This window comes from Tenrec ecaudatus, chromosome 18 (genome assembly GCF_050624435.1).
Source record: "Tenrec ecaudatus isolate mTenEca1 chromosome 18, mTenEca1.hap1, whole genome shotgun sequence".
NCBI lineage: Eukaryota > Metazoa > Chordata > Mammalia > Afrosoricida > Tenrecidae > Tenrec > Tenrec ecaudatus.
This window is the reverse complement of record NC_134547.1, coordinates 19,980,096-19,996,331: the sequence shown is the minus strand read 5'-3', so window position 1 is coordinate 19,996,331 and position 16,236 is coordinate 19,980,096. Positions and strand designations below refer to the sequence as shown.

At 49.6% G+C, this 16,236-nt stretch overlaps 1 long non-coding RNA gene across 1 annotated transcript; it reads left to right on the top strand.

Moving 5' to 3' along the window:
- The first annotated feature begins 244 nt into the window (after window positions 1–244).
- Window positions 245–15,552, top strand: LOC142431468 (uncharacterized). The gene is made up of 3 exons (XR_012780832.1): window positions 245–1,011; window positions 7,822–8,021; window positions 11,948–15,552. It is a non-coding gene; the product is annotated as an uncharacterized LOC142431468 (long non-coding RNA).
- The last annotated feature ends 684 nt before the right edge of the window (window positions 15,553–16,236 follow it).

Sequence of the window (16,236 nt, the reverse complement as noted above, 5' to 3'; positions counted from 1 at the left end):
GGTGTTAGGTGACTCCTCCTATGTTCCCAGGGACCTTTAGGGGGTTAGGGTACAGCCCACTTTGTTACATATGTGGCTACCTGTAATTAGGGAGGGCTTGCAGGCCCCCTGAGTGTATCAACCTTGGTTGGAAATATATTCTCTCTGTGTGTAGACCTGGCTCCTGAAGCCCTGGGGCCCCGGGAGGGGAGTACTTGCATGCCTCATCTTATCCGATGCGCCTTTCATTTTAATTACACAGCCACCCCTTGGACCCGTTTGATTGTGGGGGCCGGTACCCCACAAAGGAAGACTGCGGAAACATCATTGCCTCCAAATGATGGCGCTGGTGAAGGACGCTGGGTGCACCGCGAACTTGCAGACGAATGAACAAGTCTGTCTTGGCAGAAGCATAACTGAAGTGCTCTGAGGACCAAGCACTAGGAGACTTCATCTCTGGACCTGCTGTCAGATGGGATGAGAGCCCGGAGAAGGACATCCTGCTTGGTCAGGTCGGAGGTGAGCAAAAAGAGGAAGCCCCTGTCCTAGATGGACAATGGGCTCAGACCTAGCAGTGGTTATGAAGCTGGCTCAGGACTGGACGATGCCCCCACCCCCTTGCACGCAGGGTTGCTCTGAGCTGGAACCAACTCAGCAATGCGCTCCGCGATTAGCCAGGAGCTGCGTGTCGTGGTGAGCTGCCTGCTGAGTCATCCCGGAACTCACGAAGACCCCATGCGCACGATCCGTCCACAGTCCGAGATGGATCTGCCCGCTGTGATCAGCCGGTCTCCACGGGGGAATTCTTAGGAGTGGGTCCCCAGGCCTCTCTCCTCAGTCTGCCGTACTCTGGAAGCTCTGATGGAGCTGCGGCACATAAGTCTCCGGAGAGAGAAGCGCGCGAGCAAGGTGCACCGAACAGGCGTAGACCCTGCGTCTCCTACACGGGAGGTAGGAATTCGACCACCCCACCACCAATGCCGCCGATTCACTAAACACACCCATGGAAACCCGCTTCTAACGTTGCTCGTGGTAAGTCACTCTCTGGTCATTCTTAAGTCCTTGTCGGAATTCCTTAGAGAGCACGTCTTTAGGTCCCCTACTGGCTGCCCACCCTGGATGTGGCTATTCCAGCCTAGGACGACTGACGACACCGTTTATATCACACTGCCTTTGGTTGGGGTTCTGAGAAATAGACGCTCAGTGAAAAGCTAGAGGTAGAAGGGTGGTATCCCTGATAGTCTAGTGGTTATGCATTGGACCACTGACCTTACAGTCAGCAGTTCGAAACCACCAGCTGCTCCATGGGAGAAAGTTGAGGCTGTCTACTCCCATAAAGAGTTCCAGTCTCAGAAACCCACAGGGGCAGTTCTACCCTGTCCCACAGGGTGGCCCTGAGTCAGAATCGACCCAATGGCCCTAAGGGAGGGCGTAGTGTTGGAGTGCTTAACCACAAACTCCAAGCTTCAAACCCACCTACCAATTTTGGGGGGAAAGACGAGGCTGTCTATTCCTATAAAGATTTACAGTCTCAGCAACCCACAGGGGCCATTCTACTCGGTCCTCTAGGAGTCGGGATCTACTCCAACGAAAGGTCTGGCAATGGACTTCTCAAACACCCAGGCATCGAAAGCCTGGTGGAGCCCAGTTCTGCTGGGATGCGCTCAGGTCCCCATGAGCCAGCTGGCTCGATGGCAGCAGGTCTCTTTTCGGGGCTCTTGGGAGATACCTCTATAAGGAAGTCGAGAGACTAGGATCAGACAGGGGCAAAAGATGAGGCACAGTGTGATTTCAAGGAGACTTAAGGCAGTGCTGTGAGGCTCTCTCGAGCTGGGAGGACCCTCAGAGATGTCCCACATTAAGGCAGGGGTCCAGGCCTTTGTGTCTGGCACCATCCACTCATTGGCTAAGGACCGCCCACTGCATGCAACACACGGGATCCGTCTGGGTACAGCGGGGTAGAGGGTGCAATACAGGGAAGGCAATGGTAGGGTCGGGGCCCAGCTACATTCAGGGAATGCACAAACACATAAGTGGAGGCTCTCGGGGCCCAAGTGTCCCACCGGCAGAGGAGGGGTAATTAGTGTGGCAAGGGAGCGATCGAGAACAACCCCATGGTGTCCAATTGGAATTGGACATAACAGTGGCAGCCCATGGTTTTTACAGAGAAAAAGGGGTGTGTGCTGAGAGAACTGCCCGTGCACATGCATGGTCTATTATATTCTGTGGAGGGAGCTTGGGTTACACATTAGGCTGCTAACTGCAAGGTCAGCAGTTCAAGCCCCCTGGCTGCTCTGAGGGAGAAAGATGAGGTGCTCCCATGAAGATTTACAGACTTGGGAGGGTGGGAGAGGGAGGGAAAAAAGTGGAGCTGATACCAAAGGCTCAAATAGAAAGAATGTTTCGAAAATGATGATAGCAACATGTATACAAGTTTGCTTGATATAATTGATTTATAGATTGTTATAATATCTGTAAGAGCCCTTAGTAAAATGATTTTTTTAAATTTGTAACCTTGAAACCCACAGGGGCAATTCCACTCTGTCTTATAGGCTACGATGAGTTAGAATTGACTCTATGGCATTGAGACTGGTTTGGGTTTGGTCTTGAGTTTATCACGTGGGGAAGTAAGATTGCTCAAATATGGTTCTTGGGTGGGACTCTGCCAGGGGGTCTGTGCACAGTCACAGAGGGGACGTTGTGTGAGTCTGGGGACTTCAGAGAAATACATCCACAGAAACTCATGTGTAAGAGAGAGTTTTATATAAAGGTTAAGTGCACATTAAGAAAACATTCCAACCCAGGGCTGCCCAAGCCCATGGTCTGACATTAGCCCATATGTCCTACACCAATCCGCAAAGTCCTCCTCCATCTCACAAAACACACACTATGATGCTGACTGCAGGAGGAAAGCCGAGTCAGTGAACATGTAAACATCTCAGTGCTGGCAGGGGTCTCCACACGGCTGCTCCAGCACCCAGGACTGCATCGGGGTAGGTTCATGTGGCTTCTCCTCGGGGATGCCTTGAAGGAAGTGAACCTTGTCAGTTGAAGCAGGGAACTGGCTGAGGCAACTTCACCCTGGTCCGACCATCAGAGAGCAAGAGACCCGAGAACTAGAAAGGCGAGGCTCTCTGAGCCATTTATCCCTCTGCTCTTCAGTTAACCCCACAGGTGTTTATCGGCCAGGTTGGCACAATAAACTATATCAGATGGGTTATTTTGGGCTCCGGCTCCCCTGTGGGTGAGAGCGCAGGCTCAGAAGCCCGGGGCCAGCAAGGAAGAGGAGCCACTAGTGGGGCATGTTTGCGACCCCTCCCTGCAGGAAGGGGTGGAGGCAGTAGAGGCTGTGCCACCCTGAGACCAGGGGGCCCAGAGCAGAGAAGCCACAGCGCTGAGACCAGAGGCCATGAGACTGAGGCAGAGGACAGGCGGGCCTCCTGGCCCACAGAACGAGGCCAGGCACCACGTGGCTGAGAGGCGGCTGAGGAGCAGACAGGGGCTTAACTGATGGCTGACAGAAAGTGCTGCTCCGGCCCAGTGCCGGTATCCTTACCGTTTCCTGATCCTGGCTTGTGGTACCCTGTTAGTGTCCCTAATAACCCCCATAATTGCAACTGTGCCTTGATTTCTGGGTGGCCCTTGCAACGGATCAGGGAGCCCTGCATCGAGGGCTCTGGGAGGAGACCTTGGTGTCCAGGGAACAGGGTGAAAGAAGACGGAGGGCGGAGACAGACCCATCTCTGCCTGGTGGCCAACAGTCTTGTACTAGGGAGGTGCTGGGTTCTCCTCCTCCCTGGGGCAGCTGGGCCCTCAGAGGCGGCCTGGAAGCTGTTTTCACTTATTTTACCTTTCCCAGCTCTGAAAGAGCTTGTGTTTATTTGCCACTCTTCGGTAAGTTTGTGACGGTTTCCAAATGGAAGCCATGTGGTTCCCGATAGCAGCAAAGAGGGACATCGCGGACCATTTGCCATCTCAACCCTTTGAGTGAGGGACATTCATTGCCGTCGTGTGCAGCCTTCGGCACCGCGGAGTCCCCACCCCCTTTACTCATCATCCACGACAGAGCTGCCCCCTCTCCTGCTCCCAAGGAGCCCTGCTAGCACAGGACTGCTTGGTACCCCAGAGGGTAGAGGTTCGAATCCAGAGCTGCTCAGAGGGAAAACAAGCAGCACAAAACAGATGGTCTGCTTCTGCACAGATTTAAGGCCTCAGCAATGCTACGGGGGCAGCTCTACTCCGCCTCTAGGGGGCACTCTGAGTCAGGATGAGCTCGATGGCAGTGGCTTTGGTTGGGGTCTGGTTGGGGCTTCAGGCTCCCTCTTGCACCAGCCCTGGTCACTGCTCACACTCTGGTTTCTGTGGTTTGGCCTGTCCCAGAGATTTCGTCTCTGTGGGACCACACTGAGCATCTTGCTTTCGAGGGGAGCTAATGACAATGAGTACAAGAAAGACGAGAATGTTCTAGTAGTAGTGCTCTTCTCGATGTGATTGAACTATTGAATTGTGTAATAGGCGGGTTGTGGGTCAATAAAACTGTTTTAGAAACAGTAAAAACACCGCAATACTAAAAGCAGCGCCGTCCGACGGGTCAGCAGAGAGGTCAGCTCAGAAGGTCTGGTGACGGCTTTGAGATCCGTCAAGCAGTCACCATTAATCCAGTTACTCTTTAGAGAGATTTAGTTATCTTGAATTTCATATACAGGAAAAAAACACACAAAAGAAAACAATAACAACAAACTAAATAAAGCAGGGGAAAACCTCAATGGGAAAGAAAACTAGAAAAAATGTAAATGGGTCAAAAGAGAGATCAAATGATAAAGTGTTAAATTTTCACCTGACTGCATCTGTGCTCTGCATGACACCTAGCCGTAACATCTGTTAGATCTATCTATCCATCCATCCATCCATCCATCCATCCATCATCTATCCATCCATCCATCCATCCATCCATCATCTACCCATCCATCCATCCATCCATCCATCCATCCATCTCTCCATCTATCTATCCCTCTCTCCATCCATCCACCCATCCATCTCTCCATCCATCCATTCATCCCTCCATCTCTCCCTCCCTCCATCTCTCCATCCATCCATCCATCCATCCACCCATCCATCCATCCATCCATCCATCCATCCATCCATCCATCCATCCATCCATCTCTCCACCTATCTATCCATCTCTCCATCCATCCACCCATCCATCTCTCCATCCATCCATTCATCCCTCCATCTCTCCCTCCCTCCATCTCTCCATCATCCATCCATCCATCCATCCATCATCCATCTATCCATCCATCCATCCATCATCAATCCATCTATCATCTATCCATCCATCCATCCATCATCTATCCATCCATCTATCCATCATCCATCCATCCATCCATCCATCCATCTATCTATTTATATTGTGCTCTAGAAATGGTCTCTGGAGAGGCCAGTCCCTGGAGAAAGATGCCCTTGGTAAAGTAGAGGGGCAGCGAAAAAGAGGAAGGCCCTTGGTGAGGCCAGCGCAAGACCCGGCGATTCGTCCTTGTTTTGCATAGGGTCACGGTAAGTCAGAACCGACTTGACAGCACCTAACGACACTATCTATATTATTACAGAATATATTTTATATGTTACCACATGCTAATGTGTTAGATGTGATATCTCTAATATCACCTCAAGGTCTGTGATATAGCTAGATCTCTATATATTATAGATATCTATATATGGATAGAGATAGAGAGAGAGATCTAACAGATGGTGTGGTGTCATGGAGTTGGTTCTGACCCACAGCGATGCTGTACAAACAGAAGGAAACAGGGCCCGGTCTTGTGCCCCCTCCCAGCAATTCCTGTGCCTGAGCCCGTGGTTGCAGCCACAGCGACAAGCCATCTTGTTGAGGGCTCAACGCAGTAAATATAATATTTATCTATTCTATTCCATGATAGACATTGTAACATATCTGTAATAGTTTATAGAAATATATGTCTGACAGATAGGTAGCATATAGATATATTTCATACATAGATAATATATTGATACGATCTATATTGGTGTACATGAGACCAACTAGGAGCACAGCTATGGAAAGAAATATCTAAACAAAAAAAAAAATAGAAATATCTAAACACCTCACGGCACTGAGTTAGTGAGCTTGCAGACCCAGACTGACCATGGTCTTGAAGGACACCAAGGTCAACTGGCATAACGTAGTCCGGGCGGACTAGAGAAACAAATCCATGGACCCTCATAGGTGTATAAGAAAGAGGTTTATATACAAGAGCAATTGAACATTGAAAGAAAAACATCCCAGTCCAGTCCAGATCAAGTCCATAAATCTGGTATTAGCCTCCTCCTCGCCTCCTTCTTAAAATATAGCTCAGACCTGCCTTCTTCCCTTCCTCCCCCACTTGCCCTGAATCACAGGCCATCACCACCCCACCCCACCCCCGCCTCCATCACGGTGCCCCGCCCATTGGGTGGCAACTCTCGGCTCCTCTTGAGTTATCTGTAGTCAGTGAGCTCTGTGTTTTGCCTCTGAGTGCCCGTGGCCTCGGCGAGCATCGGGCACATGGGACGTCATCAAAAGGACGTGTTGAATGAACACACAGTAATTGCTGTCGTGGGACCCTGCACTTTGTACCCAGGAGCAGGCTCGCCTGACTGCCCTGGGAACACAAGGGACGTGTTAGCAGGGGAGCAATGGGCGTTCTAGGCAAACAGGCGAGGAACATGTGTGCCGCAGGAGAAAGCAGAACTGCCCAGTGCACGGGGCTTGAGAAAGTTGGGGAGCTAGGACAGGACGGAGCATGGGAGGTAAGGAGGTGACACGTGAAATCCCTAGCCAAGGTGCTCATTCCGTGAGCATCCAATCAGCTCCCTCCAAAATAGAGCCTCTTCTACAATTGTCTGTCTTCAATAAGGACTAGGTGACATATGCTTTGCTGAAATACAAAGGTATTTGTCCTATTTGCCTGTAAAAAAACAAAAATACTAACAATAATAAGAGCACATTTCCGATCGGCTTGAGGCTAGAAGAACCTCCAAGACTATTGCCCTAAGACACACTTTCAGCCCAGAGATGAAGTCGCTCCTTTCAGCCAGCTCATAGATGCCTACCAGGTTACACGTTTGGGCTGCTCACCGCCAAGTCAGCCGTTCGAGACCACCAGCGGCTCCGAGGGAGGAAGATGAAGCGTCTGCTCCCGTAAAGAGTTACCGTCTTGGAAACCCACGGGGGCGGTTAGTTCTGTCCAGTCCTCTGGGGTGGCTGTGTGTCAGCACCAGCTTGATGTCAGTAAGACCGGTTTCCACAGCTTCATCCAGTCAAGGGGCACTCCCGTCGGGAAGGTGCTCCGTAGAACAGAGAGGCAGAACGGGCAGCGTGGGTCGCTCAGAGGAAGCAAGGAGGGGTAGGGGTGCTGCGGGGATGGATGCGGGGCAGGCACCGTAGGGCCGTGCAGCACCCTGACAGAGGCTGGGGGTCAACGCTGAAGAACAACCTACCTGTCCATACACGGTCGACGGGAGTCCGGTGCTGTGTCCACGCAGACACGCCGCAAATCGGTTATCCAGGGACGCATTCCCTGGCAGGGAGTATAAGGAATGAAAAGAGGGCTTTCATAGGAGCAAGATTGGGATGGTTTATTTCTTTAGAAGAGAAAGTAATGCTATGCTACTCGCTGTTACAAAATCTTAGTGGCGACTCCAGTCCTGCATCAAAGAATTTCTTTCTGTCACCTTTTACCAAAGGCCTTTCTTCTTGGCCGTGCGGGGTGAGCAGCCAAGTGCACACCACTCTGCCACCCCAGGGCCTGGCGGGAGAGTCCATTCCAACCCCTCGTGACCCTACAGGACCGAGTAGACGGCGCCTCCCAGGCCCAGGTGGCATGGTGGTCACGCAAGGTGGGAAGAACAGGTGTGGATCACAGAGGACCGGAAATGCAAATGGGACAGCCGCTGTGCAAGACAATTCCGTCGTTTTCCCAAGAAGTTCGGCGTTACTCACTGCCGGGTCAGCGGTTCGAGACTACCAGTGGCTCCTTGGAAGAAAGGTGAGGCTTTCTGGTCCTGTAAAGAGTTGGACTCTCAGCCACCCACAGGGGCCGTTCCACCCTGTCCGCAGGGTCGCTGCCATCGAGTCCGCAGCCACTCCATGGCAGTGAGTTTGGTTTTTAGAATCTGATCATGGATAGTTGGAAGAGCCCCGATAAAATGATCTTACAAAAAAAGAATCTTTACAGAAGCACACCGCCGCATCTTTCTGTCGGGATGGCTGGTGGATTCGCATCCCCGATCTGATCGATCTTTCCATCAGCAGCTGTCTGAGCATGTTGCCCGCAGGCTCCTTCTAGAAAGATCAGCTGCCAATTACTAGAACGCACTGGTTAATAAGCCAAAGCAGAAGAAACAGAATCATTTTTCTTTTTTTAATTGTCTATATTAGCATCAATGTATTTATTATTTTAAAACACATGAGAGTTAATTCTTTTCTTTTTTTTTTAACCAGAATTCTTTTTCTTTCTTTGTGCTAATAAATACCCTTTATTTCTAATAAATACAATACAAAACCAAGAATCAATCTCAGAAGCATCAAGAACGTCATTGGTCTTTTTTTAAAAAACTCATTTTATTGGGGGCTTGTACAACTCTTACCACAATCCACACACACATCCATTGTGTCGAGCACATTTGTACATTTGTTGCCATCATCATTCTCAAAACATTTGCTTTCTACTTGAGCCCTTGGTATCAGCTCCTCATTTTTCCCTCTCCGTCCCTGCTCCCCCCTCCCTCATGAACCCTTGATAGTTTATAAAGTATTATTTTGTCATATCTTACACTGTCCGATGTCTCCCTTTACCCAATTTTCTGTTGTAGAATTAATTCTTTTTCAATAAGGGCTAGAATTTATTTAATAAAATCCAGCACCTACTATGGACGGAAACCCCTTTAAACTAGGAACCAAATGCTAGTCTCTCTTATTGATTGATTGATTTTTTGCTATTCTCTTTTTAAAGCAATTTTAAAATGGTAAGTTAGGCGGGGCTGCTTTCTTAATACAAATAGGTTGACCAAAATTCCCATCAAAACCCAGCCAGTGGGTTCGTGAAAGGGCTCTCTCAACAAGGTGGAGAGGCAACCGACCAGCTGAGAGGCGGTTTGTAGGATGGGAGGGACGCCTGCACGGGCCTGGTACCCAGCCTACGTAAGGAACCCCTACAACTTCACGACACTGAGACCAACAGGCCATTAAAAAATAAAAAAAATTAAAAAGGTCAAAGGACTGGAACAGACACTTCATCAAAGAGGCTTTACAAACGCCCAACAAGCCCATGAAAAGCTGCTCATGGCAGTAGTCATTAGGGTGACGCAGGTCACCATCCCGCCTCCACTGGATGGCCGTGCTTAGCAACAACAACAACAACGGGGTCAGAGACGGCAACATCAGAACCACACCGATGGCTGGAAATGCAAATGGGGCGGTCCCTGTGGAGGGACAGTTGCGTGGTCTCCCCCCAGAAGTTAGGCATCGAATGACCACATGACCCCATCACCCCACTCCTACGTGTCACCACAAAGGAATGCAAGGCGTGATGCACGCCGAAGCCCATGCACTAAGGCACATCGCAGAGCCAGCCCAACAGCCCAAAGGTGAGAGCTACCTACCTGCCCACCTGCAGATGAACGGACAACTGAAATGCGGCACGTCAGACGCTAGACTATCGTGCTTGTCCCCCCCAAAAGGAAACGAACTTCTGATGCCTGCTGCAACCCGGAGGAACCTTCCAGGAGGGCTGCATCAGTTCGCATGCCCACTGAGCAGGGCTCCAGTTTCTCCCCCTCCTCCCCCAGCACCTGTTACTTCCGGATTTGGGGTCAATCTTTCGGGTTCTAGTCGCAGTGAAGTGGCATCTGATTGTGGATTTGATTTGCTTTTCGCTGGTGGTCAATCCACCGAGCACCTTCTCACGGGTCCATGGCCGTGTGGATGGTCTCTCTCTGGCGAAATGTCAAGTCTTTCGCCCATGTTGGGATTGGGTTTGTGTGTGGCTAAATTGTTAATTTTTTCTATGTGTTTTGGTTTTTAGGTTCCGATGGCTATATGGTTTGTTAAGAGCTTCCAGATGGCATAGCTTATTTTTTCACTTTCTCTGTGAAATCTGTTGATGGGCAAAAGTTTTTAATTTTCAAGAGGCCCCCTGTACATACTTTGTCTTTTGTTGTTTGTATTCTTGTCATTATGTTGTATAATCCATTGTTTAAAAGCTAAGCCTGGGTGTGGGGGAGGGGAAAGGGGGAGCCGATATCAAGGGCTCAAACAGAAAGAAAATGTTTTGAAAATGATGATGGCAACCTACGTACAAATGTATTTGATACAATTGAAGTATGGATTGTTGTAAGAGCCCCCAATAAAATGAGTTATTTTTAAAAAGAAGAAGAAAACTAAGCCAGTTTCTTCTATGAATTTTTTCAGACCCGCCCCTCTTCCCCTTTTCTATGAATTTTGTGGTTTTTAGTTTTCCCATTTAGTTCCTTAATCCATTTTGAATTTGCTGTTGTGTGTGGTGTGAGGCAGGGATTCCTATTTCACTTTTCTGCATGTGGAAATCCAATTTCCCCAAACCATTCACTGAGGAGACCTCTCTTTCCTTACAGAATAAAATTAGCACCCTTGTCCAAAAATCTGTTGACTATAGACGGGTGGCTCTATTCTAGACTCTCAGTTCTGTTCCATTGTCGACCAGGCTGTTTTGATTCCTGTAGGTAGACAGTGTGTTTTAAAATCAGGAAATCTGAGTCCTCCTGCTTTGTTCTCTCCACTCTAGCTAATCAGCCTTTTGTCATTCCTTATAAAGTTGAAGATGGTGTCGGAGGAGATTGGAATTTTGGTCCGGATCGTATTGAATCTACAGATCGTGTTAGGTAGTATTGACATTTTACCGATCAATATTGAGCCTTCCAATCCACAAGCGCGGACCATCTATCCATTTATTTAAGTCGTCCTTCATCTCTTTCAACAGTGGAAAGATATTCTGTGCCTCTTTCTAGAGACCATCAGTCTTCCTTGCTGTGCCGTCTCTCCCATCTTCAAAGCACATGACTCGGCTCGCTGCTCCACCACCCTGTCCGCTTGCTCTAACTGTAGTACTCTTCTCTCTCCACGAAGGTCCCTGTGATTAAGGGCCGCCCAGATAAGCCGGATCCCCTTCCCACCTCAGGACGTCGCACGGGATCACATAGGCAAAGTCCCTTGGACCATGTAAAGCAGCCTAGGCACAGGTTCTGGGGAGTGGACCTGGACATATATGGGGACCAGTGTTCTCTCTAGTACAATTATGTTGAGGGAAAGAAACCAGTCATGAAAGACCACACCCTGAACCCCAGGAAACAATTCCGCTCTGATCTAGAGGGTCCCTTTGAATCCAAATGGACCCCAGGGCAGTGGGTGGGAGCAGCTCAGACAGAGAAAGAGACTGCTGATGGGTTAAGATTTCTTGGGGGGGGGGGGGGGGAGGGGAATGAGGAGCTGATACCAAGGGCTCAAATAGAAAGTGTTTTGAGAATGATGATGGCAACAAATGTACAAATGTGCTTCATACAATGGATGTCTGCGTGGATTGTGATAAGAGTTGTACGCATCCCCAATAAGATTTTTTTTTTTAAAAAAAGATTTCTTTGGGGAAGATGAAAAGGTTTTAAAAACCGATTGGGGTGAAGATTTCACCACTTTGTGAATACACTGAAAACCACTGACTTGCACACTTTAAAGGGATTAATTCATGATATGTAAATTATATTTCAATAAAGATGTGACTTTTGAAATCCACTGGGATTTGGGAATGTGGAAAAGGAAGGGAGCCAAAGTCTTATTTTTAAAATTTCTCCGAAGGCACATGTACAGGTTGCACAAAGGTAGGGAGGCCGGAACCCAGGACTGTGACGGCTCTGCTCGCTCACTGTTGGTCTCTCTTGGCAGATTGTCCTGGTGCCACACGCTGTTTGCGGTCCTGACCGCTGCTTCCCCGAGGGGATTGGGGGTCCAAGGAAAAGGCACTCCTTGATGACGTCAGTCTCTTCTCCACGTGGCATGATGCTACGAATCCGAGATTGAGAATTTTTGTTAGGTCGCGGTGTAATCGTCCTGACGGCTTCCCGTTTTTATTTCCATCAGTAAATGCTTCCAGTCCCTTTGCTTCCGACAGGCAAATGTGGGTCATCGGCGAATTGCAAGTGGTCCACGAGTGGTCCTCCAACCTCCATGCCTCATTCTTCATCTAAGTCAGTGGTTCTCCACCTTCCTCACACCGCGACCCCTTCATCCAGTTCCTCGTGTGGTGGTGACCCCCCAACCATGAAATTATTTTCCTTGCAACTTCATCACTGTCGTTTTGCTCCTGTGATGAATCGGGCGACCCCCGTGAAAGGGTCGTTGGACCCACAGGTTGAGAACCGCTGATCGAAGCCTGGCTGCCTGAATGACTTGCTCAGCATACAGATTAAATAAAGACGGTGGGAAGATATGCCCTAAGGCACACCTTTCCTCAGTTTAACAACTGCCCCTCAGCAAAGCGTCATTCCCAAAATACTCAAGAGAGAAAGAGCCAAGTGGGTGCCTGAAGAGGCTTTGAGCCCAGAGACTTGAAACTCGTTCTTGCACCTGGAGTCACTCGTATGGATGGAAGAGAACTGGGTGAGAGCGAGCAGACGTGAGTAGTTCTACAGGTGGCTGGCGAAGGCAACTTTGTAAAGACCAAGACACCACCATGTTCAGAGCGTCTCTCTGTGGGACGTGGGGTCGCCGTGAACTGGAACTGGCTTGCCGGCACTGAGCAGCAAGTTGAGCCTGTTAAGTAGTTCTGCAGGGATGGGATGTCCGTTAACGCATGCCCAGAGAGCCAGGCACGGGAACAAGGAGCCGCGCACTGCACATGCTCAGAGGCTCAGGTTTCCCGCGGTGGGCATGGGTGGGCGCTAAACCTGGATTGGCCCACCTGGGCCAGGTGAATTCAATTCAGCCAATGGGGTCGATCAGGGGTCGTCCACCACGCCTCCCCGTGGAATCCTTGAAAACGCAGGAACCTAGAGTCGACAGAGGGAGAACTTTGCTTGACGCTGAGCAGCCTCCGCCAGGCTGCGTGGTCCGGATGAGTCCTATGGGTGCCGTGTAAACCTGAAACTTCTTCTAACGCTGATAAAGCTCACTTGGATCACGAACCAGGCTTCGGTGTGAATTCTTTCTCACGTGGAGCCAAGGACCCAGGTACAACTCCAGCTCCAGTGAGATCTAACAAGCCTACGTGTGTGAACCATGGACAAGGGAAGGACGGATCCAACAATCAGAATGCCTACTCTCCACCAGACAGTGCTTACGACAGATTCGTCCTATGCCTGATGTGCGCGAGCCACAGGAAGAACAAAACCTACAAGACACACTGGCTCCCAGCCGCCGTCACTGCCACATGGGCCCCGGCGCAGGGCAGCCCCGCGCGTGTCAGAGCTGAAGTGGGCTCTGCACGGTGTTCAGGGGCTGCTTCTCTGGAAGTCCATCACCGGGCCTTCTTGCCAGGTCCCTCCGGGTGCGCGTGACCCTCCCACCATCTGGTCGGCAGCTGGGCACACTACTCTGCACTACCTCCCGGAGACCCTAACCATGTCCATGCATCCTGCCGTTCACACCGTCGCCTGACACGCAGGCGTCAACCTGGAGCAGCACAGCCGTTTCCTCCACTCCGCGTTGGCAGAAGACGTAGAAGGTGAAGCCCAGCGAGGAGATGGAGAGCTTGCAGGCTGTCCTGGGGAGACCTGTTTGAAGCACAACACATAGTGAAGCTGTACCTTCGGCTTTAGGATATTCACTTTGGGGATGCTTGACATGAGCTCCGGTTTCCAGGTAACCATGGATGATGACTATTGACCGCGAGCACGAACAGCAGGAAGGGCCCTGGAGTCTCAGGCCGTCTCGGGGATGTCTGCCTGGACTAACTAGACAGCAGGGCCCAGTTTCTAATCACTCGGGGTCAGGTAACCAAGAGAAGATTCACAGAGGATTTTTGGCCCCTCTCGGTGCCATGTGAGTCCAATCCGTTTGTCTGTAAGCACTGTACATACTTGTGCATAAGCCGAGCTTTTCAGCACATTTTAATGCAGTTTTTATGGTAAAATTAGGTGCCTCGGCTGATATTTGGATCGACTTATACTCGAGTATATATGGTAATTTATAAAAATTCCATAGAGACTGCATTCATTAAGTCAAGTACCTGAGGCTCACTGCATTTTGTAAGGAGGATTCCCCTGCCCCCCCATAACTACAGTAAGTTAAATCACATAGCTTATATATTTTTTTGGTGGGGGGAGTTAAATCACATAGTTTATATTGATGACAACTAATTTTAACTCCGTATGTTCTCTGCTCCAAGTCCACAAATAAAGCCCATCGCTCTCCAGCAGGCGAGTTAGCAAGCCACAGCCTGAGAGAGGTGTGCAGGGAGAATGAGGGCGTCTTTGGCCCATGGGCCTCTGGCCTCCGCCTCAGCTCTGGCCCTGCAGCCACGCTGCAATGGAGGAAGTCTGCCGCTGCCGAAGAGAACTGGGACATGTGGGGACTGCACCCCTCAGGCCAGGCAGTCTTTTTTTTTTTTAAACATTTTATTAGGGTATCACAGTCCATACATATACATACATCAATTGTATAAAGCACATCTGTACATTCTGTGCCCTAATCATTTTCTTTCTTTCTTTCTTTTTTTTTTCTTCCCTTTTCTTTTTTTACATTTTATTAGGGATTCATACAACTCTTATCACAATCCATACATATACATATATCAATTGTATAAAGCACATCCTTATATTCCCCGCCCCAATCATTCTCAAAGCATTTGCTCTCCACTTAAGCCCTTTGCATCAGGTCCTCTTTTTTTTCCCCTCCCTCCCCGCCCCCCCTCCCTCATGTGCCCTTTGTAATTTATACATCGTTATTTTGTCATATCTTGCTCAATCCGGAGTCTCCCTTCCCCCCCTTCTCTGCCGTCCCTCTCCCAGGGAAGAGGTCACATGTGGATCCCTGTAATCAGTTCCCCCTTTCCCCTCACCCTCCACTCTCCCAGTATCGCCCCTCACACCCTTGGTCCTGAAGGTATCATCCACCCTGGATTCCCTATACCTCCAGCCCTCATATGCACCAGTGTACAACCTCTGCCCTATCCAGCCCTGCAAGGTAGAATTCGGATCATGGTAGTTGGGGGGAGGAAGCATCCAGGATCTGGGGGAAAGCTGTGCTCTTCGTCGGTACTACCTTGCACCCTGACTGACCCATCTCCTCTCCTAAACCCCTCTATGAGGGGATCTCCAGTGGCCGACAAATGGGCCTTGGGTCTCCACTCTGCACTTCCCCCTTCATTCAATGTGGTATATATATACACACACACACACACACATATTCTTTTTTTTTTTTTGCCTGGTCCCTTTGGCACCTTGTGATCGCACTGCTTCTTCCATGTGGGCTTTTTTGCTTCTGAGCTAGATGGCCGCTTGTTTATCTTCAAGCCTTTAAGACCCCAGACACTATCTCTTTTGATAGCCGGGCACCATCAGCTTTCTTCGCTACATTTGCTTATGCACCCATTTGTCTTCAGCGATCCTATCATGGAGGTGTGCAGCCAATGATATGATGATTTTTTGTTCTTTGGTGCCTGATAACTGATCCCTTTGGGATCACTCGCTCACTCAGGCTGGTGTGTTCTTCCATGTGGGCTTTGTTGCTTCTGAGCTAGATGGCTGCTTGTTTATCTTCAAGCCTTTAAGATCCCAGTCACTATCTCTTTTGATAGCCGGGCACCATCAGCTTTCTTCACCACATTTACTTGTTCACCCACTTTGGCTTCAGCAGTTGTGTTGGGAGAGTGAGCATCATAGAGTACCAATTTAATAAACGAAAGTATTCATGCATTGAGGGAGTGTTTGAGCAGAGGCCCAAGGTCCTTCCACCACCTTAATATTAAACCTATAAATGTAGACAATTAAATCTATTTTCCCATTCTCATATATATGTTTGCATGTACACGTCTTTGTCTAGGCCTCCATAAATGCCCCTTGACTCCCAGCTCCTTCCTCCCTCTCCCTTGACTTTCCTTCTGCCCCACCACCATGCTCCATCCCCACCTGGGCTACAGCTATACCTCTTCTCTACGCAACCTTACCCTTGATCGTTCCCCATCAGGCCTGTCACTCTCCCCTCACTACCATTTTGGGTCCCATGTTGTTCCCTTG